At 47.3% G+C, this 24,273-nt stretch overlaps 1 pseudogene; it reads left to right on the top strand.

Moving 5' to 3' along the window:
* Nucleotides 1–7,677: 7,677 nt before the first annotated feature.
* LOC136463890 (wall-associated receptor kinase 5-like) lies at nucleotides 7,678–11,053 on the top strand (annotated as a pseudogene).
* Nucleotides 11,054–24,273: the final 13,220 nt, after the last annotated feature.

Here is a 24,273-nt window from a genome sequence, read left to right as displayed (position 1 = left end):
GTTTTTTTAAACTAACACTTTTGGCCGTGTCTATTGCCCTGGCGTGGCCAAATGCCTGTGCTGCGCCATGCATGGTGGCGCGGCAGAGAACTGACGTGGCAGGGCCTGCCGCGCCATCGACCTTGGCGTGGCAGTGCCGCGCCCTGATCCGTGGCGTGGCTGGGCCAAATAAATATCGCGAGCCCGCCCGCCCGCACGCACCCCTGCCCGCCCGCCCACCGCCGCGCATCGCCCTCCGCTAGCCGCACGCGCCCCGCCGCCGCGCAGCACCCGCCGCTAGCGCCCGCCCACGCAGCGCCCGCGCCGGCCGCGCCACAAACGCCGGCGTGTTAAGGTCGCCCGCTTCTAAGGTATCTCCCTCTCGATTTCATGTTATTTTGATTATTATTGTTTTAGGATAATTAGTGATTTAGGATAGTTAGGGTTTTATGATTGTTATTGATTTATGATAGTTTGTCAAATTTAGGATAGTTAGTGATTTAGGATAGTTAGGTTTGTGAATTTGTTTGTGATTTACGTAGGTAGTTTTTAGGTTTGAGGTTGTGTGTTCTAGTATAGGTAGGATTTTGGGTTTAGGGATTGATTAGGTATTTATTATTTAGTTTATAGTTAGTTATTTAATTAGGGATTTTAGGTATAGATACTAGTTTACAAATGTTGGTACTTACTAGTGCGTGATACGTCAATTTTGATGACTTCATGAAGTTTCGTCAAATGCTTATATTTCTAGTGAAGTTGTTTATGTTACTAGTGTGTGATATGTCTGTTAATGTTACTTTGAATATATACATGTGCTTTCATATTGTGTTCGTATTGCATAACAAGTAGTTCAAATTTTGCAATGTTACATAATGTTAATTTAAATACTCTAACGATTTGTTTATCAATTTGTAACAGGATGGCCCCTCCCACGCAGCACCCATTGTACCCCATTCTTGAGGTGGAGTACGATGACCAGCACCGAGCACACATCTTGAGTGACAACGATGCAGAGGTGGCCTTGTCTACTTTGAGGCCCCGCACGCACACCAGGGCGCACCAGTGGGACGAGCTTTATGCGCCGTACATACGGCGTGCCAACTTCCTCGAGCTTGTCCGTGTCGTCAACCACGGTCTTCCGCCCCTTGACCCAGCACTACTTACTGTAGCTGTAGATAGGTGCGAGTGCATTCTTTGTATGTAAACTTTCTTGTAACAAATTTGAGGCAACTAATAGTCGTTCTATTCTTATAACAGGTGGAGGCCTGAGACCCACACGTTCCACCTACCTTGTGGCGAGATGACCTTGACCATGTAGGACGTGAAGGCTATTTTTGGCCTTCGGTTGGGGGGACTTCTAGTGATAGGGACAGTTGACAACGATCACTGGAGGGAGCTGATGGCTCAGTTTACTGGCTTTCTTCCACCGGACGACGAGGCTTCCAAGAAAAATAAGTGAGAAATTCAAGCCTATTCAAAACTTGTATTGCTTTCCTGCAGCCATCGGGTCTCATTTTCTTTGGTAAATTTTAGGAAAACTTCCGGTGTTTCATCGTCCTGGATCACGGAGCGCTTTGATTACTTGGACCCACAAGCTGAGAAGGCTCAGATCGACAGGTTCACTCGAGTGTGGCTCTAGCACTTTCTTGGTGCTTTCCTCTTCCTAGACACCTCGGGCAACACCATCAGCTGGATCTTCCTTAACATACTACACCAGCCGTGGGAGAACATAGCGGCGTACAGCTAGGGCAGCGCAGTCCTGGCATAGACGTATCGACATCTATGCGTTGCCTGCCGTTGCACCTCAGGGTATGCAAACCTTGGAGGTTGCTCGTACCTACTCCAGGTTTGGTGTTGGGAACGATGGCCCGTTGGGAGGCCCCTTAATACTGGTTTATTGGTAAGTACTTCGGTTCATTATATTCTTTGATATGGTTACATATGATGAGTTTATTATTGGCTAATTCATTATCGTGTTCAATGCAGCAATGAAACGGTTAGGATACACTCCCTACAGCTCTATTTATCTGGACGGAATCAGAGTTAGTTAGAGGGAATGCGAGGCGCAAGTACAGGGAGTACACGGATGGTCTCGACGTCCTAACACAGCACCAGGTTATGCTCTCTTTACTATCATACCTGTGTCTTGTTCGATCTATACTATATCACAGCCTAACTCAATTACGAAATATTCAGGTGCATTGGTGTCCTTGGGAAGCTCCAGAGCTCTAGTACTATCTGAGTCCTGTCACTAGAGACGAGTCAGAGGAGTATCGCTGCAACGTCTCTCTTATTTTCTTTCACGTGGTCAAGATTCACTTGCCCGTAGGGTCTGCAGACAGTTTGGAAGAATGACAGGCTGCCCACCACCGCTTTACTCCACCAACCAAGGATTGCATGGGTGCATTATCGATTAATAACAAAGCTACAATTTAGAGGTGTGTGTGGTACAACTAACATCGTTTTGTTGCAGGTATGACCACAGGAAGAGGTACAAGACCAAGGATTGGCGTGTGACACACAACGCGCACATCTACTTGTGGGAGACCAGGGAACGGCAGCCAGTCCATGTGAGTCCTCCACACGACCAGCACACCTTCGACGAGTACCTACACTGGCTTCACAGGTCTATGAGGACACATATCAAGCCCCCGTACACTGAGGAGGCGATTGACGAGGACTCAAAGGAAGATGTGATCGAAGATGTGTACGACGTTGCCACTAAAGAGGACACACAGCTACAGAGAGCCCCGCTACAAAGATACGTGGTAAGATACTTGAATGGTATAATTTGTTATCCATTTGATATTAAGTATGTATACTAAAACTGTTCAACTGCGTTTCTGTACCCAGGCGACACAATTGTCGAGGCTGTCCAACGAAGCAGCGTTTTGGCTTCACGAGTCTAGAGGGCAGGGGCCAGGCGTTCTCGAGGCTTTTGTGGAGGTAAACATAAACTAGTCCGTTCCGAAATTGTTTTTTAGTGTATATACGTTTGGGAAATGCACTAACTTTAACGTCTATTTATACAAAAGGTGAAGAAGAGCTGCAGGAAGCTAGCTCAAAAGCTGAGCTGCATGGACACTCCTTATGAGGAACCGCTACTCCTGGCGTGGTCGGGTGGCACGTCTTCAGCCTCTTTGAGGACACCAGCCGGCTCTTCTCAGCTGGTGATAGGTGCCACTTCCGCGGTGCGTACACCACCACATCATAGCGCTGGGAAGGACTCTGCAACCGAGGACGACGATGACGACGACGACGACCCCCCGGGCTTCCGCAGATAGCACGACCAGTGGGACGATTGGCCATAGGACGAGATCGGCATGTCTCAGCTAGGTGGTGCCCCGCTTGGTACCCAAGGAGCCTCACAGATACTAACAAAGATAGTTTCTTTAAATACGTAGGCTAAATGAACTAATGATCATAAAGAATTCTAAGTAATCGTGCATATCATATACTTGCAGGGTACGAGCCGTACGCACCGGCGACGCGACCACACCGACGTTGGCTACACTCCCAATGTGTTGCCTACAAATCCGAAGAGACAGAGGTATCCGAGGGATCCTTACAATCCTGGGTCTTAGTTTGTTAGGTCGAACTATTATTGGCGTCCGAAACTTGCAGGCTTAGTTCGTTATGTTATGTCGAACTTATGTCAAACCAATGAAAATATTATGTGGCAGCTTGTCAACTTGCGCACAAACTTCATTTATTTGCTTCATATTCGTTTCAATGCGTTGCGGCATCACTGCATGCGAGATTAAGTAGCAACTAGTTCGAAAATCGGCAGTCCCGGGGTATCTCGACGCCGATGGCCGGCGTCTTGCGCGAGGGGTCGAGAAAGCCAAGGTCCATGGTCGCGTCGCCGCCGATCCTACAATATGGGGCCAAAAAGCCAAATAAATAAGTTCCCTTAAAAAATATTCGTTTCAATCCGATCCAATTTTCCGTAATCGATTAGTTAACATGGTGGTTAACCGTATTATGAAAGACGGAAAAAAATCATTGGCTTATCAAATTCTCTATTCGGCCGTGAAAAAATTCAACAAAAGACAGAAACAAATTCACTATTGATTTTACGTCAAGCAATACTTAGAATAACTCCCACTATCGTCGTGACGCGTTCCGATTAAACCGTCCAGGTACCGCCGGGCGGGCAGCGGGCGCAGCGGCCAGGCGGGCTTGCTGCTCGGGCACGCGGGACTGGCCGCGGGGTTTCATTTGGCTCTGCCGCGCCATAGATCAGGGCGCGGCACTGCCGCGCCATTGTCGATGGCGTGGCAGGCCTTGCCACGTCATCGGTCAGCGATTTCGGTTGCCGCCACGTCAGCCCTCTGCCGCGCCACCATGCATGGCGCGACACAGGCATTTGGCCGTGCCAGGACAATAGGCGCGACTAAAAATGTTAGTTTAAAAAAAACAGACAGTGTTAGATTTAAAATTAGTTTTCAAAAAAGGGCTAAAATAAAAAAAAATCCTGAGTGCTGACCATACTGTGTGCCATTTCAAAGTCTACCGTGGTAAACTGTCAGACAGTCACGCACTGATGTCATAATATGCCTCATAACTTTCGGCCACCTTCAAAATTACTGAAATTCAGCCAGAATATTTTTAGAGAGTTAAACATAAAGTATGTTTTTTTAAAAAAATAGATATAAACAAAAGTTTAGCAATTTAAGACCACATATATTGAATAGAAAAATATGCAACATGAAGCATAGAAAAATACTGCATATGTATTAGTGTAATACGAAATTTGAGAATTTTTATTAGCCACCATCGAAATTTGTGAAATTTCGACCAAAGTTGGAACCCTGGTTCATGGGCTTTAGGTGTTGAAACACGGAGACGTGTATCTGTATGTGGTCGTCCAATCCAATTAATAACCGCGTGATATCCGGACCATGGCGTTTCTACCTTTATGGGTCTCAACCGTGTTAGGCTGTCTCCAACAGCGCAACCTAAACGCAAAATAGGTGGTTCATAGTACTTTGCATACCTAAAAACAGGCTTCAACAGAAGACCCAGACAAAGGACCCATTTTGCATCCGAGGCCAGCCAGAACGCAAAAAAAAGCATCGTCGAGGAGAGACAATGCAAAAATCTTGCGCCCGTAGTGGTGGGCCCGTGGACGAGATGACGGCGAGGACTGCGGCGGGGCGCTACCGGCTCGGCGAGGTGAGCCCGCGGCGGGGAGCGGGCGGCCTTGTGCCCCCATCCAGCAGCCCCGATCCCCCTCCGTCGCTACCGACGAATCTCCGCAAAACGCAGCGAGAGAGAGAGCTGCAAGAGATGGAGGAGCTGAAAAAGTAGATCTCACTGGCTCCTTCTCCCTTCTCACGCAGGATGGACGCCGCTGCCCCTGGATCCACGCATTGCGGCTCCTCCTCCCTCCTCACGCGCGTAGACGGCGACGGAGAAGAAGCCCGGCGGTCGGGAACGACGGAGCGAGGCGGGGCGGCGATGAGAGGCGAGATGGTGCGGGAGGCAGGGCGGGAGGGCCGGAGCGGATGAGGCGTATGCACGCCGTCGGTGGCGCGACGGGAGGTGTGGGGGCGGTGGTGCTAGTCCGAGCAAGAGCGGTGGGGCGGCGGAGAAGAAAGAAGAGTTGGTGGTGCGCCGCGGGATCCCCGGTCTCCCAGAGCGATGGGCTAATTTTGGGTTCGCTGTTGGAGAAAGAAATTTTTGGGTGGGTGACCCAATGACTGTTCGTGACCTAATCCTTAGAATGGGTCTTGTGTTTGGGTTTGGTCTGTTGGAGATAGTCTTAGCGTATTCTTTGCGGCTTTGCCTATGTATACACACTGCTGTAGTGATTCCTGTAGGCTGTAGTGACAGTTCTCGAAACTCCAGAGCGAGCTGCCGCAAAACTAGTGATGGAACAGATCGAATACCTATGAAATACGAATGTTACTATTTTTTATAATTTTTATTAGACGTGGATACGGATCTGAATATCAATACTAATACAAAACTGATAGTTCGCATATGGATTCGCATCACATACCCATTTAACTTTGTTATAAGTAAATATCACCAATGTAATGATTTTAGGAAATAAATCACGTAATGAGATATCCAAATATAATAAGTATATTATTTTTTTTGGCTCATGTTCATCCTAGAACTATCAAAGTGATCCTCAGTCCTTAAACTTTATATTTTGAAGTCAATGTCACCTCGTTTTAGTCCTTAAGCTTTATATTTTGAATTCGATTTCACCATTGAACTACCAAAGTGCATTTTAGTCCTTCAACTTTTTTTTTTTTGCTCACTGTCATTAGTTGCCTTACATGGAACACCGTGATGTCGCGTCTGTTAGCTCTAGGACCACCCACAATTTAAGATAAATGGTCATCGTTATACTATCTCCAACAACAATACCCAAAATACAAGATTCATTCGTTCTTTGGGTAGCGTTACAGGCAAAAGGTTCAATACCTATTCGGCATCTTCTCCGACAACAAGACCCAAAAGAGAATCCTTTCTGCAAATGGGTTTCTAGAAGAGATGATGCTCATATTTGGGTTGTGTCTCTCAGGCAACCCAAAATAGATCTCCCGTATAGGTACTATGCTGGAGGCTTATTTTGGGTCTTTTAGTATCCATTTTGGGTTATATATTGTTAATGTAAAGGCATTAGTGTCTTCAGGTGTAGAAATCGAATTCGTTCTAGATGAAGCAATACTAGATGGCCCAATCTATCAAGTACGAACAGCTGCTTGTTACAGAGCCACTCAGCCACCTGCACAAACATGTTGGTTCGCGTTGTCAAAGGCTAGCTGTCTGTCCTGGTCTCGGCGTTGCGCCAGCGTCCAGCGTATGTACGCCGGTTGAGTGTAACACAAAGCTTTCCTGAATTTCTCACTGAATTTTAAAAAACACTCTAAAACTCGAATACCGGCTAACATAACAGCCTTTTAACTTTCGAAACCCGACAGATTCGGAGGTAGCCCCAGCCCTCTCGCAGCTGGTCTGCAAGTGTAAGCAGAAAACGCAATCGGTTGAGCAAGCCCTTGCAAACAGGCGTCTCAGTCCAGGCGCTGGTACATACTAAAGCTCTGGGATCGACTAACAGAAGTAAACTTGGGGCAAGGGGTGGTTAGTGAGCTCATTTGGCGCTGCCCTCCGAGTTGGGAGTTCAGCTCCAAGTACAGCTCTTCACCTTGGATCCTTGCCTTTCGATTTGGGAGAGGATGGAATGCTCTAGGAAGTTTCTTAATAGGAACGTGAAGATCGTTTCCTGTCGGTGTGGTGGGACCTGGAACGTGCAGATCACGACTCGGAGTCACGTACTCACGTGTGGACCTGTGAACTGTGAAGTCCATGGAATAGGGGCCAGAAGTGTCCAGTAGGTCTGGACCGCAGAGAGAGTCCCAAACCAACTCTCAAGCGCCTAGTGTGGTTGCTGTTGGGGAGCAGTGACGCGTACTAGAGAGTCGGATAGGCAAAAAAAAAGAAAAAGAAAAGAAAAACTCTGCTGAGTGCTGACCATACTGCAGTAGGTAACGAGGGAGTCACGCACTGATGTCATAATATGCCTCATAACTACCAGACCAGACAGTCATACGTAGTCTAGACGCTAGCGACCGCGCGTGACTTGCGTATCGGTGGCCTTTAAATATGCGTAGTCCGAGTCCCGTAAACCCAGAACCCCGACACTTCACACAACGCACAGACAAGCTGATTGACTTAATCATGAGCTCGAGTAGAGTAATGGTTTGCGCCATGGCGTTCGCTCTGGCGTGCTTGGCGGCCATGCCGCCTGCTTTCGCTGCCTTGGGCGACAACGGAGGGATACTGTATATCCCGTCCGCTGCCACCATAGCTAGTCACTGCCCCTCCAGCTGCGGGGACATCAACATCCCCTACCCCTTCGGCATAGGGGCCGGCTGCTTCCGACAAGGCTTCCAGTTCGAGCTTACTTGCAACCTCACCACTCAACCTCCAAAGTTGTTTCTGGGCAACAGCACAACTCAGGTTACTTACATGTCTGGTTCCTTGGTATTAATCCCAGCTATGTTCTTCAACAGTAGCTTGGAAGAATCTGGTACGAACACCCACAATATATCTTGGAATGCCCCCGCCAAGGGTATTACTATCCCAAGGGGTATCACTTTCTTCTTCCTTGGCTGCGATTTTGATGTTGACTTGTTTGACTCTGTGGGAAACCCTATTGGCTCATGCATGAGCAGGTGCCACGGCAAGGTATTGCCGAATCAAGGGCCTTGCAATGGGTTTGGTTGCTGTTCCATCATTCTACAAAACGATATCTCAGGCTTTCAAGTAGTAATTGTTCGGGCTGGTAATATGGCAGGACAGTCAGATCCTCTGCACCCTGGCATCATGGCTTTCATGTCGTTCTCAAGTTATTACACGCAAAATGCGACTGATCTTTTCTCAAGTTGGACAAATGCAAGCAAGATTGATGACGCTGCACTTGAGGTTGCCATCATGGACCAACCAAGCTGCGAAAGCGCGCAGGTGAACAACGCAAGTTATGCTTGTGCCACCGACAGCTATTGCCAAAATGAGTCATATGGAGGTTACAGATGCTACTGCTACAATGATAATAGTAATAATCATAATTATAATGCTTACCTTTCTGAAGGATGCATGCAAGGTTCTCCCTCCTTGCTTTATTTTAAAAAATTGAAATATTAATGTTTTATCTTATGTCCTAACTCTATCAATCTACTGTTATGAAGCAGATTACAACCCCAAGCCTAAAGAACACTGCCAGAGGTCATGTGGGAACATGTACATTCCCTTCCCTTTCGGGCTTGAAGAAGATTGTTTCGCAAACGAAAGGTTCTGACTTAATTGTACCGCTGCAAATGAGACGCTTTTTATCATAGCACATACACCGTATCACGTGACTGGTCTGTCAGTAGAACACGGGACTCTGACAGTTAGCAACAAGCTAAACAATGCTAGCTCCGGGAAAGAAGTAATAATAGCTCAGGTCAACGAAGGGGGAGCAGAGTACATAGACGGCCCTGTGGAAGACGAATTTGATTTTTCTATGGAATATGACATTGTTATTATACGATGGGCAGTTACAAATTCATCCTGTGAACAAGCTACGCATGGGAATAGAAGTAAGTTTGCATGCCGCAGTGTTAACAGTGATTGCAAAAACGGGATCCATGGGAAAACATTTATGGGATATCGTTGCAAGTGTTCTACTGGCTACACAGGAAATCCATACATACAGGACGGCTGCACAGGTACATACCTTTCCTCCTTCACTATGTGCTACAACATAACATAGTTCACACCCAAAAATGGAAAGAAAATTAACAAATTCACGTATTCTAAAAAATTTGTAATTTGTAGTTAAATCCGACTAGGCAGATTTAGACAGAAGATTCCTTTTCATCGGCTTGGTATGCAAGTATGCAACCATAGATTATGATGATCAACATATATAAATAATGAGAATTGACTGTCTACAGATATTGATGAATGCTCACTGTCAAACTACTGCAACGGTACATGTCAAAACATTCCTGGAAGCTATATGTGCACACCGTGCTCTCATACCCAAGAATTTGATTTCATCAAGCGGCATTGTGTTACACCAGCTAAGCAACGAAATCTTCTTTTAGGTAAGCCATAGCATACAAAACTCCCTTGAAATTATAATTTGTAAACATTAACATGATTTCATAACAACAACAAATGCATATAGGTATTGCAATTGGAACTGGTTGTGGCCTTGGCTCCATATTTATTGGATTGGGTGTAATTCTACTTGCCAATAAGTGGAAGAAAGGCATCCAAAAGAGACTTCGGCGAGCATACTTCAAGAAAAATCAAGGTTTGCTATTGGAGCAACTGATCTCAGATGAAAGCGCTGCTAGCAAAACAAAGATATTCTCATTGGAGGAACTAGAGGAGGCGACTAACAACTTTGATGCTACTCGTGTTCTTGGTCGTGGAGGACATGGAACAGTTTATAAAGGGATTCTATCAGACCAACGTGTGGTGGCCATAAAAAAATCCAAAATAGTGGAGCAAACAGAGATAGACCAATTTATCAATGAAGTTGTCATTTTGTCCCAAATCATCCATCGTAATGTGGTGAAACTGTTTGGTTGCTGCCTAGAAGATGAAGTTCCCTTGCTTGTCTATGAGTTCATTTCAAATGGCACTCTGTATGAACTTCTTCACACGGATACTACAGTAAAATGCTTGCTTTCATGGGATGATCGCCTGAGGATTGCAGTGAAAGCATCCGAGGCTCTGGCTTATCTACACTCAGCAGCTACAATACCAATTTTTCACAGAGATGTCAAGTCTTCAAATATACTCTTGGATGACAACTTCACCACAAAGGTTTCAGATTTTGGTGCTTCAAGATCTCTTTCACTTGATGAGACCCATGTGGTTACAATTGTTCAAGGAACATTTGGTTACTTGGATCCAGAGTATTATCATACCGGTCAACTAACGGAGAAGAGTGATGTATACAGTTTTGGAGTAATACTTGTGGAACTCTTGACAAGAAAGAAGCCAATTTTTATTAATGATTTAGGTGCAAAGCAAAGTTTGTCCCATTTCTTCATTGAAGGACTTCAGCAAGGGTCTCTTATTGAAATAATGGATACTCAAGTTGTGGAAGAAGCAGACTAGGAAGAGATTAGTGAAATTGCCTCACTTGCAGAAGCATGCTTAAGGGTAAAAGGAGGAGAGCGACCGTCTATGAAAGAAGTGGAGATGAGGTTGCAATTCTTAAGAACAATGAGGCTGAGAAAAAGACATCATTTACCCGAAAAAGATGGAGATATTGAGCCTTTGCTATGTGGAAAATCTAAGAACTCACTTAAACATATCGATCTTATTAATGCTGCACATATACCACCTCAAGAGACCTCGATATGCTATAGTTTGGAACAAGAATTTGTATCTTCGTTTAGGCGACGCTAACTGCATTAGGGTAAGATTATAGAGGGCTTGCTTATATACTGCTGCACCTGAGATATCATATATTTAGAAGTTGCATTTAATTTCATATCTTTGGATGAGATTGTATCACACAGATTCATTTTCTGTGTAATATGCACAATGTATTGTAGACCAGATGGCTTGTATCCTTCTATATGATGGCTTGTATCCCTTCTATATTTTCTGTAGATGCATATAGGGTATAGCATCAGGTCTTGTATTAAAGATAAGGTTCTATAAGAACATAGTTGTGGTTGTCGACAAGTCTATTGATAATTGGATATCAATTGCCAATGGCTCAATCAGTGGCTCCGGTAGGCATCAGACTAATACATGATTTCAACTGCAACACTTTGCTGCACTTTTTGTCATAATCAGGCTAGCACATGATTCCAGTAGGCATCAGACTAATGTGCATTGACACTCATATATGAGAACAGAAAGATATGTCAAACTCACTCTTCCCTTCAATGTCCTTGCATGACAGTACCAACTTCGTTGTCCTTTCATGACATTATCAATAGCACGGCCATCACGTGTATTCAACACAGAACTTCAAAGTCGCATTTGCAGATACGAAAGTATGTACAAGTCTACCCTATAGATGCAACTGATCTGCATATGGAAAATCTGAATTACTAGCTTGTCGCATTTTAGACTTTTAAAACTTCTGCAAGTGTGAGCGCGCGTGGATCATCAATACCTATATTTTGAATATTTTGTACCAACTATCGGTATTACATACATGAAGCAATACATTCCACTGAAAATGACCATGGCGCAAGGGAGCCTACCAATTCAAGGAGGCAACAGTAGCCAAGGCCACGGGGGACGCCTCAACCGGCTGCTCGTGATGGGAGCCATGAAGGGGAGAGGAGGAGATCCCGAGCCCGAGGGGAGCAGTGGAGCAGGCCCCGCTTAGGCGCTCAGCCTGTTCCGCTTGCTCTACTGACTGGCGACTACCGACCTTGCGACGACCTATCAACAGCAAAGTGCAGCACTCAGCAGCGTCGGCGACGAGGAGTGGAGGACGGAGTAAGTAGCATTGACTGACGGCTTGGTGCAGGAATTGTTGGGCCTCAAAGGATTTTCTTCGGTGGGCCAGGGTGGTGCTTGTGTAAATATGGCCAAGAACTGCTGTCAGCAGCTTCGGTCAAGGAGGACTTTTAACACGGCAAGCATCCAGGTAGCCAGCATGGTCACCGCGCTTGGGCCTCATCCTCACGTCACCAGACAATCCTACTACCAATTCAGTGTTGTTGGTGCTTTGCCTTGATTTGCTAGCAAGGTTTTCCTTAAGTCACTGGATCACCTAACATGATTGGATCCAAGTTATGGCTCTGACCACACTGCGATGCCTGCAAGCGTGACCCTAGTAATTGGGTCGTGGTATAGTGTAACCAAATGTTTAAAGCACTACTCTGCAAATCCAATGCTAAGCACAGGCACATTTCAGTTGTCCGAGGATATGAAGTTATGAACTTTGTTCTAAATTCAGATTTCAGAGTCGTGAGTGCATCATGGTAGGTGCCTGCTCTTTGTTTAGGCATCCTTTTCATAAACTGATCCTCTCAGTCCATATGGATTAGAGTGAAAAATGTACTAATTTTCTACCTTGAATTGAAGGCCATTGATATGTTTTCAGACATAGTGGAAGCCACTAGAGAGTCATGCCTAACGTAATGACCCACAAAATTCTGAGAAGCAATGGGGCACTTAATCGTGATACTTTGGTTTTGTCGTTTTCCATACCTACAAACGATCACGATGAACTAGTGGGCTCTAATGGTGGTAGATGTTTCAAGCGACAGACTTGACTTGACTAAGAGCATCTCTATTAGCTTCTCATTAATAATCTATCTATACTCCAATATATAAATACTAAGGTAACATAATATACTTTTTATGGATATAGACAGTACATATGTGTACATAACAGCTGAAAAGTGATGGTTCAGGTGGGCCATTATTCGGCTGCCTTCCACTCTGTAGATGATGAGATGCCGACCCTATCGAGTTAGGATGGATGCTCTCCGAGTAGTGGACATTTTGTTGGTTTTTAATTTCGGTATTAGAAAACTTTCAACCACCTTCAAAATTACTGGAATTCAGCCAAAGTTTCGCCATTTTAGAGAGTTAAACATGAAGTACGGTTTTTTCCTAGAAATTTCTAGATCTAAATAAAATATTAGCACAGTTTAAGACCACATGTATTGTGTAAAAGAATATGCAATATAAGACATAGAAAATATGAGTCTACAGTTGTATTGCATGTATAATATGAAATGTTAGAATTTTTATTAGCCGCCATCGGAATTCATGAAATTTCGCCAAAAGTTGGAACCCTGGTTCATGGCCTTTAGGTGTGGAAACACGGAGACGTGTATCTGTATGTGATCCAACCCAGTTAATAACTGTGTGATATCCGGACCATGGCCTTTCTCAACCGTGTATCCTTTTGGGCTTTGCCTATGTATACACACCGCTGTAGTGACAGCTGCTAAAAAACTAGCGATGGAACGTATCGAATACACATATGAAATTGATATATGAATGTTACTACTCTCTCCATACTGGTAATTAAGGTCGTTTTGGACAGGATTTAGTATACCAAGGAGCAATTAATTAGGGTGCATGTTTCCTAGTTTTTCCATATTAAATAGGGTTGCGGGTATGGTACATGCAACAACGGTTTACAGCTAGAGTGGTTAGCGTATCGAGACCGAAGGCAAGAGACCAATGTTCTCGAACCCTCTTTGGCGCGGTATTTTTGCTGGATGCGTGAATTTTCCCTGCCAGTGTGCGTTGGCGCTCGTAGAGGATTGGTGCTCGCGTTGCATGTTGCATGGAAGGGGGAGCGGAGGGACCGGCTACCGAAGGGTCGTGGTTAATGCGCGTACAGTAAACCATGAGTTGAGGGGCATTAGCGTACCAGTTTCGTTCAATCATGCGCGGGCGCAGACGGCTTCGCACGCGCGCCTACATGGAATTGTCCAAGTTCTTTTCACGGTTGGTTCTTTTGACGTAGGTACTGGTGGTTGGCTGACGTGTCACCGATCAAGTTTGCCCCTGAACCCTCCCTCAAAATCGTGATTACTCGTGACCATGAATGGTGAAGTGCGCCAGCAGCACACGAACAAGATGTTGTTGATGGACTCCGTGAACTGGACCCACTCGGGCCCTCGCAGGTACCGTTGACAGCGCACGCGTGCGTGCTGAGCCCTGCGACGAAGAAGAAGCGCCAGTCGATGTTCCGCGGCGCGGTGGCCACGTATTTCGATCTCGCGAGGCTGCGGAGCTTCGTGGTTTGATCTGCGGCAAGATCCGCACGAAGGGGTTGGGGTCCTCGTACTCAAGGACGCCGACGACGGTGGTGTTGTCGAACGTGCCTAGCGTGTCGTGTACCACCACACCTTCCCTTCATGTAGTAGCTCGCGCCGGGGTACATCGGGCTTGACATAGAACGCGTCGACGTCGACGACGGTGAGCATGTGGTTGGCAATAGAGAAGAAGAGCTCATCGTTCAGTGTGGCGTTGATGAGCCGTGGCGTTCATGAGCCGAGGCAAGAATTTCTTGTCGGGCTTTATGTACAAACAAAATTCATGACTCCGTGCGACGCACAGGCACATATCACGTACTAATACTAAACATCTAGTTCTCGTATGGATTCGCATCTAAGTACCCATTTAACTTTGTTATATGTAAATATCCATGTAATGAATTTTAGAAATAAATCATGTAATGAGATATCAAAATCTCTACTATAATGGACCAATCAAAATTATACTAGGTTCCCCCCAGAAAACGTCCCCCGCTGAGAGCTTCCAACCATTGTGTACCCAGAAAAATACACACAGCAATTCATCTCTATTAAAATCAAGGGCTAATAAAACACCTAAATCAAATCCGATGGCCACGATTCGATGTGGGATGCCAGGCTTCTCACCCTGCGCCCTCCATCCCACGCACGCGGGCTGTTTCTTCCCTTCAAACGCCCACGCACGTCGCGATCAGGGTTCAAGGATCGAGCCTGCGAACACGGAAAAAAGAAACGCACCACGCCTGACTCCCAACGCTCCACGCCGCCGCCGCCAATGGACGCATTGAGGACGCCATGGATCCCTCTTCTCCGGCTTTGAACCAACCGCTCCGCCGCCTCCTCCCGGATCCTCCAGACCATCCCGCCGGCCGGCCGCGCCTCCTCCCGGATCCGCCAGACCAAGCAAAGCACACGCTGGTCCCGCACGGGGAGGCGGCGGCGGCGGTGGCGGCAGGTAGGCAGGCGAGACCCGACGCCGCGGGGACCTGCTGGCGCACGACGGCGCTCGCGTCCATGCCGTCGGCCGGGGGTCGTAGTCCGCCAGCGTCTTGCCGTCCTCCATCTCCGCCTTGCCGAAGAAGAGGGCCATCCTCCCTGCTGTCCCCATCTCATCTTCGCTGCCGCCACCGCATTGGCGTCCCCGGACTCCCACCGCCTCGACCGATCCACAACTCCTCTGCTGTCACCGTCCGCATCTCCTTAGCCGCCACTGCATGTGCAAACAGTTGCGTCGGTCACATGTTGGGGCCTCTGTCTGCGCTCACCCATCCTGCCATCCCCGACGCTGGCCGCTCCGCCGCTGCCGAGCCCCCACACGGCAGCACGACGAGGGATCCATCCTCAGCCCCTCCGTCGCGGCATGCCTCGGCCCCCTCCGTCGCGGCATATGGCCGTACGAGCAGGACGGCGGCCAGCCATGGACGACGGCGACCTATCCTGCCATTGCTCCTTCAGGTATAGCCCCTCCGTTCCTGCCACCATCTGTCCAGATTACATTGTCATAATGTCATACTCAAATTTCAGTGGGTCAACGGCATGCTCTTGAAAATTATTTTGCTTTTGGCATTTTACATTGGCATGCTCATATTTAAAAAATCTCGAAAAAATCAATTTTGTTTCATGTATGGCATTTTCTGGATTGTTTGAACAGATGGGCTCTTTCTCAGGTGCACTCATACGTGCTTTCTCAGCTCTAAGGTGCAAAGCCCATATGCTGAAACTCTAGAACCGAGAAGAAGTGCACTTCAGGATGATTTTGAGGAAGAAGAGGAAGACAAGGAGGATGCCCACAGCCTGACACTTTATTCAGAGTATATGACCAGCAGGTTTACCTTTCCTATTATTCCAATGCTTCATTCAACAAATTGCTTTCAACAACAACAACAACAACAACAACAACAACAAATTGCTTTCACATCTTTAGATTTGTGGTAGGATCATGGATACCATATCTGACATTGGAAAATACAGTTTGTCACTTTTTCATAATAGGTTCTTGCTACAAAATAGCAAAATGCGTCAATTGTGGGCCACTGAATTTTGTGGGCAGTTCCTTCATGTTATAGCGGACTTGCAACCATGGGGATTTGAAACGACCTGATTTTCGCGAAGGGAAATCCACAGAGTCGAAGTGTAATAAGACCGTTGTAGATCATATTACCCAATTTTTCCAGTCGAATACCACATCCATACAACGATAATATCAGAGTTCAAATAGTGCGGAATTACATAATTTATTACATCGCCGCATTGGCGGAATCAAAAGTAGCATTCATTCAGAACAGCTTGAAGATAAGATTGCCAACTCGAGCATAGGAACGAACCCCTCAACCGTCAAGCTCCTCGGAGCTATACTCCTCAGCAGAACCTGTGTGCCAAAATTTAACAGTACGGTTTGTACTGGCCACTCCCACCCTATGAGCATTGCTTTGTGGAAATTGGATGCAAGTTGGATATAATCAAAAGGAACCTATAAGGCTGGGGTTTCCTATGTATTAGCATATCAAGTATATAATAGTATAGTCAAGTTTTAACACCATTCCCACACACGTTCCACCCTATTCCCATTTAGAGCCAGGTTTCGATCCTGGGATTGATATACCACCATCTCCATGTCATCACCACATCACCACAATACCATCGCTTAGTCGACAGGCAACTCCCTCTTGGCACTGTCTCATGGCCTGTAGCCCCTGGCTACGACCGACACTCTCTCACGGGGGAAGAAGAGAAGGACTCATCTCGTTATCTAGTTTAAGCAAAACCCAGGAAAGGTCCATAGCCGACAAGTCGGCACATGTATCGATCGATCAACCATACACTCTGCAGAGGTTTTACATAACCACAAGATCTGTCTTCCTCGCTGACCGTCGTCAACTAGGCTGATTTCGGCCGCTTGCTAGCCTAGGATGATGCCACTCTACCATTCAGCCCTGGTTCACCCCAAGTCTAGTCTGGGGTGGCTGAAACTGTGAGTCATGAGCCGGGTCCACAAGGTCTCCATGAAGTCTCGGAAGGGTGTGGGGGAAATCCTCCACGCCCCGTACCTTCTTACACTATCCGCTATCAACCTAGCAGTAGTGGCAAAATCCTACCAAGTAGTCCGGCCATCCCGCACCATATAGGGCGAGTGGTACGTAAGGCTTCCTAGTGAATCTGAGTACTAGTAAGTCCTTAGGGTTGACCAAGCTAGAATGTCTCCATCAGAGTTTCCATTTATCGTGCCACCACAACACCTCCATCCCGGGCTCCTCCCATCATAGGTTCACACCCAGGACCACCTCATATACCATTTACCCACCACAGGTATCCATTCCCAGGGGTGCCCAGGTAGCACCCCATGGCAAGACTTGCCCCAGGCTCATCGTACACTCCAACTTGGTCGACACAACCCTCATCCTCCACACACATAAGTCACACACGCAGCACTCTCCCCATAGTCCAGATAACATCAGTTTCCACCACACATTAAAGTAGTATAAGCGTAGTAGAAGTGTAAGTAATGAAATGTAGCAGCAAGCGTGTGTCTAGCCTAATAGCAGGGTATGCAGGGGTAAGGTTGCGTCAAGGTAAAGGCCATCAAGTAAGCAAACTACCATGCAAGTCCTAACATGGTATGATTATAACAGTAAAGTAAAGCAATAGCAGTTCTATATTAGCCATGCATAATAGGTGCTACGAGATTGGGTGGGATGTGGCACCTTCAGTGTAGTCGTCTCCATTCTCCTCACGGTACTCACGATCCTCGTCCGTCTGGTTCTCCTCCGAGTCTGCATACGTTCGTATTATAGTCGCGTTAGCGACGTCTATAGAATAGCACAAAGAGCAATGAAAATTCAAAAGATCCAAATGCACACAAACATGGGTTCTTTGCGTAGAGCTCGATTTTAGATGAATTTTGGTCCTAGTTTCATATTTTTCTGAGGTCGTATGAATTAGTTATGAATTTCCAAAGTTTAAATCCTCTCTGAAAATAATTAAGGCTGATTAATTCAGGGCTGACACGTGTTACACTGTGACTGGTCGACGCGGCATGCTGACGCTAGCATGACGTCATTATCTCGGTTCTGAGCTGACTGGTGGGGTCCCGCATGGCGGTGTCACTGACATGTGGCCCCGGTCAATGGTCAACGTTGACCGGCCAATGGTCAATACAGGCCGGGCCCAAACTGGGCCGGTTGGGCCTAGATACGGGCTGGGCTTTGGCCCGCCACGTGGCGCGCGCTGGTGCGGCCATGTCATCTTACTGGGCCACTAACGGGCCGTGGTCCACGGGCGCAGGTGAGGCGCAGTTCATGGTGAACCCGCCTGCGTTGGTCCATAGACCGCAGAGCCAGTCTATGATGGACTTGGTCTACTTACTCCTTCCTAGGGTTTGGCTCACGTGCACAACGTGGTTGTGGTCGGGGCTCGGCGGAGCTGCTCAGGACATGGTTGGCGTGGTCGTGGTCGGCGAGGTCGTGATCGGCGAGGTCGTGGTCGGCGAGGTCATGGTCAGCGAGGTCGTGGTCGGAGCTGCTCGGCGGAGCTGCTCGGGACGTGGTCAAAATCTCCTTCTCTTCCCCGACGGGGCTCCTGTCGGCGGTGAGGTCACCGGCGAGCTCCCACGGCGGTGCTAGCGTCCGATTAGGGTCGGCAATATCTTCCCCAAGCCTCGGCAAGTGCAGTGGTGGGGTCAAGGTGGCGGCTAGGGCTTCCTAGGGCTCTGGCCACGGTGATCGGCGGCGTGGGTTCGTCGGCGTGCATGGATAGGGTTGTAGTGGTAGCGAGAACCCAGTTGGAGGAGCGTGTGAGCTCCACGGTGCTTCTACTTCCATAGTAGGCGTGTTGAAGGAGCTCCTGGTGCTCCCAGTGGTTCCGGCCATGGTGGTGGGGGCAAAACAGAGGTGGTGGCGCTCCGACGAGGTGCGGTGCGACAACACAGGGCTTCGTTGGGCTTCTACCTCGGCTAAGGTGAACGCGGTGTGTCTCTCGTCATGGCGGAACGAATTGGGGTGTCGACGTCGCCTTTACCGCGACGTAGAAGATGCGGTGGTCCCGCCAGGGTTGTGCTCTCGGCCATGGTGAGCGTGTCTATGCATGTGCGCTCCTGCTTTGATGTTCAAAGTCATGGCTGGGGTCCTCCTTTTGGCTGATGGCAGTGCGCATGGCGCGTCCTAGGTCTCGGCAATCGTGGCCATGGCGGTCTCCCTATCTAACCAGTTGGGCTAGGCCGGAGCTCAAAGCTTCAGCAAGGTTGTGATCATGGCAGTGCACGTTCCATTTGGCTAGGGAGGTGGTCTCAGCAAGATGGCTCACCGTAGGGTTCGTGGCGGTAGGATGGCGGTGCGGTGGCGAGGCGAGGCCATGATGAGGCGATGCAGTGCTATGCCGAGCAGCTACGTCGCTGTAGCTGATCGGGGCGGCGCTCCTAGCTCCGGCGAGGTCCTCCCGCAGCGGCTTCCTTCTCCTCCTTGCTTCTCCCTCCTCCCTCTCTCTCGGCTTGACGCTGTGTGGTGCTGTGCCACCAACGGCAGCAGCGAACGGGCTGAGGGTTAGGGCTCATGGACATTGGCTTTTATAGCCGAGCTCTAAGGGCTCCAATGGCGGTCGGCGACCGGGTGGTGGTGATACGTGCAGCGCATCCGATGGCCCACATGCGGTAGCGTAGGCGCGGCGCAAGAGGAACAAGGTTAGGCGATTTGCGTGACCCCGTGCCCATGCCTACCATGCTGGTCGGCTCCTGGTCGTGTGGTGGAGAATGCGTAGGCGAGAGGAAGAAGATGCTACTGTGCTGACAAGCGGGGTTGGGTCGTCAGGCGCTTGGCGCGATGTGGCTACGTGCTGCGCGTGATGGCTGACGAGCGGGCTCGGCTTGTCAGCGGCTGTGCACGTGCGAGCGGCGATGCTGGGCCGGCTTCGTGGGCTACACGCGTGAAAGGGCAGGCGAGGCTGGTTCGCAAGGCCGAGCAGGCCTGGGCTGCTGCTGCTCCCTCTTCTCTCCTTTCTCTTTTATTTGTTGCCAATTTGGTTAGGGTTTATCATAAATATTAAGTAAGTTAGTTAAACATCACATAAGGCAAAAGAATCCAAATCACATGTGGGTTTAAGGATGTATGCATGATTTATTTATTTAGGAATTTAATTACACATGTGGCATCAAACCAAACTATGCTTATGATTTCTAACCTAGTTGGGTCACTTCCAATCGAAAACTAGGGTTGGGTTTCTACATGTGTCACTCAACATCACATAGGGCTAAAACAAAAAATTTGTAGTTGTGATTTTTGATGTGTGGATTTTTGGGTTGTTACAGTCCTACCCCCTTAAAAGAATCTCGTCCCCGAGATTAAAGCGTAACGTACTCTTCGAAGAGGTAAGGGTATTGTAGCCAGAGGTCAGACTCTTTCTCCCATGTTGCTTCTCTCTTAGTGTGATTGCTCCATTGGATCTTGCACATAGGAATAGTTTTCCTTCGGGTCTCTTTGGTGTCTCTCCCTAGAATTCTGATAGGATGTTCTTTATACTCGAGTGTATCTTGAATGTTAAGTGTATCAGTTGGAACTACTTCATCGGGCATTCTCAAACACTTGCGTAGCTGTGAGACATGGAATACGGAATGTACACCCGCCAATTCCTCAGGTAGCTCAAGTTTGTAAGCGAGTTTTCCAATCCTTTTGCGGATCTTGTATGGCCCAACAAATCTAGGGACTAGTTTTCCTTTCACATGGAATCTGACAGTTCCACGTAGCGGGGATACCTTGAGATAGACAAAATCTCCCACATAGAACTCAAGTTCTCTTCTTCTTTTGTCAGCATAGCTCTTGTATCGACTTTGGGCAATTCTCAAATTCTCCTTCACTTGAGCAACTCCTTCTTCAGCATCTTGAATCTTAGCGGAGTCAAAGAACGATCTTTCTCCTAGTTGGGACCACATTAAAGGTGTCTTACAAGGTCTGCCATATAGAGCTTTAAATGGTGACATCTTGATACTGGCTTGGTGGCTGTTGTTGTAAGAGAACTCTGCATAGGGTAGGCATTTCTCCCAATCAGAGCCATAATTCAGCACACTAGCGCGAAGCATGTCTTCTAAGATCTGATTTACTTGTTCTGTCTGTCCATCTGTCTGTGGGTGATAAGCAGTACTAAAATCAAGTTTGGTTCCAATGGACTAGTGCAGAGCTTCCCAAAATCAGGACACAAACTGAGGACCACGATCAGATACAATACTAGAGGGAACTCCATGCAGTCTAAGGATATGCTCAACATATAGATCTGCTAATTTTTCGGCATCGGTCTTGGTCTTAACTGGTACAAAGTGAGCAATCTTGGTCAAACGATCAATAATCACCCAGATGGAATCATTGCCTTTCTGTGAACGGGGCAATCCACCTATGAAATCCATGGATATTCTCTCCCATTTCCACTCAGGAACATCAAGAGGCTTCAGCAATCCTGCAGGCCTTTGATGTTCAGCCTTGACTCTATTACAGGTGTCACATCATGCCACATGTCCTGCAATGTCTGTCTTCATGCCCTTCCACCAAAAGTGTTTCTTCAAGTCTTGATACATCTTTGAACCTCCAGGGTGAATACAATACTTAGAATCATGGGCTTCAGACAGAATCTCCTCTCGTAGTGCTGGATCGGAAGGGACACAGATTCTGTCCTTGAACCAGATGGTTCCTTGTTCATCTTCTTGGTGGTTGGTCTTGTAGCCTAGTTTCATCAGACCATGGAGATATTCAATCTCTTCACAACTTTTCTGAGCTTGACGGATGCGATCTGTGAGGTCATACTGTATGCAGAGCTCATTCAACAAGTCATGCGGTAGTATCTCAAGTTGGAAATCATCAATCTCTTCTTTGAGCTCAGGTGGTACGGATTTAGTGATCAAAGTGTGACAGTAACTCTTGCGACTGAGAGCATCTGCGACTATATTAGCTTTTCCTGGATGATAGTGAATTTCCAGGTCATAGTCCTTAATCAACTCTAGCCATCGGCGTTGCCTCATATTTAGATCTTCCTGAGTGAAAAAGTACTTCAAGCTCTTATGGTCTGTATAGATATCACACTTGTTGCCTATCAAGTAGTGTCTCCAGATCTTCAAGGCATGCACAACTGCTGCTAACTCAAGATCATGGGTTGGGTAACGGTTCTCGTGTTCCTTCAACTATCGGGAAGCATATGCTATCACTCTTCCACCTTGCATCAACACACAACCAAGTCCTTGACGGGATGCATCACAATAGACCACAAAATCCTTGCTGATATTAGGCAATGCTAGCACAGGAGTTGTGGTAAGCTTCTGTTTCAATTTCTGGAAGCTTTGTTCGCACTCGGGCATCCATTCAAACTCCTTAGTCTTCTTTAGAAGGTTGGTCATTGGACGAGCTATCCTGGAGAAGTTCTCAATGAATCGGCGATAATATCCAGCCAATCCTAAGAAACTTCTGACTTCTGTCACATTACGGGGTTGATCCCATCCTTTCACAGCTTCAATCTTAGCTGGGTCAACTGCGACACCTTCAGCTGATAGTACATGGCCTAAGAAGGCAACTTCCTGTAGCCAAAATTCGCATTTGCTAAACTTTGCGTAGAGCTGATGTTGTGCTAATTTCTCAAGCACGGTTCTCGGATGATGTTCATGTTCTTCGGCGGTGGGTGAATAAACAAGAATGTCATCAATGAATACTACCACGAACTTATCTAGATCATCCATGAAAACCTTATTCATCATGTTCATGAAGTATGCGGGAGCATTCATGAGTCCAAAGGACACCACGGTGAACTCAAACTGCCCATACCTAGTCACAAAAGCTGTCTTTGGGATGTCACTCTCTCGAATCTTCATCTAATGATAGCCAGATCTGAGATCAATCTTGGAGAAATACTTGGCACCTCGAAGCTGATCAAGCAAATCATCGATCCTTGGCAGAGGGTACTTGTTCTTGATGGTGACTGCATTCAAGTTCTGGTAATCAATGCACATTCTCACCGAGCCATCCTTCTTCTTAACAAACAGAATAGGGGATCCCTAGGGTGAAGCACTGGGTCTGATATACCCCTTTGATATGAGCTCATCAACCTGTTTCTTGAGCTCGGCTAGTTCGTCCACTGACATGCGATAAGGTCTCTTGGCAATGGGTCCTATTCCCGGCAAAAGATCAATGATGAACTCCACATCACGGTTTGGTGGCATACCCGGTAATTCTTTAGGGAATACAGTAGGATAGTCTCTAACCACAGGCACATCATGAACTGTCTTCTCCTCTTTTTGTGATTCTAAACTGGCTTTAAGGGCACATAGGATAGAAGTGGACTTTTCGGACTGGGGTTCACATCTAATAACTTGGCCTGATGGGTGGGTCACTTGGACGTATCTAGGTGAACATGATATGATACCTCGGTGAATGGTTAGCCAATCCATGCCTAAGATGACATCTAGGTTTGTGGAAGGTAATAGGGTTAGGTTGGCTTTAAAGATAAGACCCTCAATGTTAAGACTCACTCCCTTACAGATGTGGGTGCATTTTAGGTCTCCTAAAGGTGAACTGGTGATGATAGCCTTTTCACGTGGGGTTACAGACAGGTCATGCTCTCGTGCAAACTTGGATGATATGTAAGAACAAGTTGCTCCAGAGTCAAATAGAACTGATGCAGTATTGCCATTAACTAAAAACATATCGTACATAATGTTAGGGGCAGCCTGTGCTTCCTCGGCGTCTAGATGGTTGAGATGTCCACGAGTAGCAGATCCCTTGAATTGAGACTTCTAAGTGGCTGAGTTCTGAGGGCACTCAACGGCTTTGTGACCCGGTTGGCCACAAGCGAAACAGGTGAAAGGTGTACCGCATGTAGGGGTTGGCGCGGGTGTCTTCCAGTTTCCAGTGCTTGGTGTGGAGCGGTTCTATGCTAGGTGTTCATTCACAGAGCGGGAATGGTTGAAACGGTCTTGAGTGTTGCAGTCCTGAGCATAACGGTCCCGGGTGTAACGATCCTGAGCAGGGCGGGAGTATTTGGTGGTGTAGCCTCCACTACCCCT

The sequence above is a fragment of the Miscanthus floridulus genome, chromosome 7 (assembly GCF_019320115.1).
Source record: "Miscanthus floridulus cultivar M001 chromosome 7, ASM1932011v1, whole genome shotgun sequence".
Classification (NCBI taxonomy): Eukaryota; Viridiplantae; Streptophyta; class Magnoliopsida; order Poales; family Poaceae; genus Miscanthus; species Miscanthus floridulus.
The sequence above is the reverse complement of the archived record's forward strand: the minus strand, read 5'-3'. Positions and strand labels throughout refer to the sequence as shown.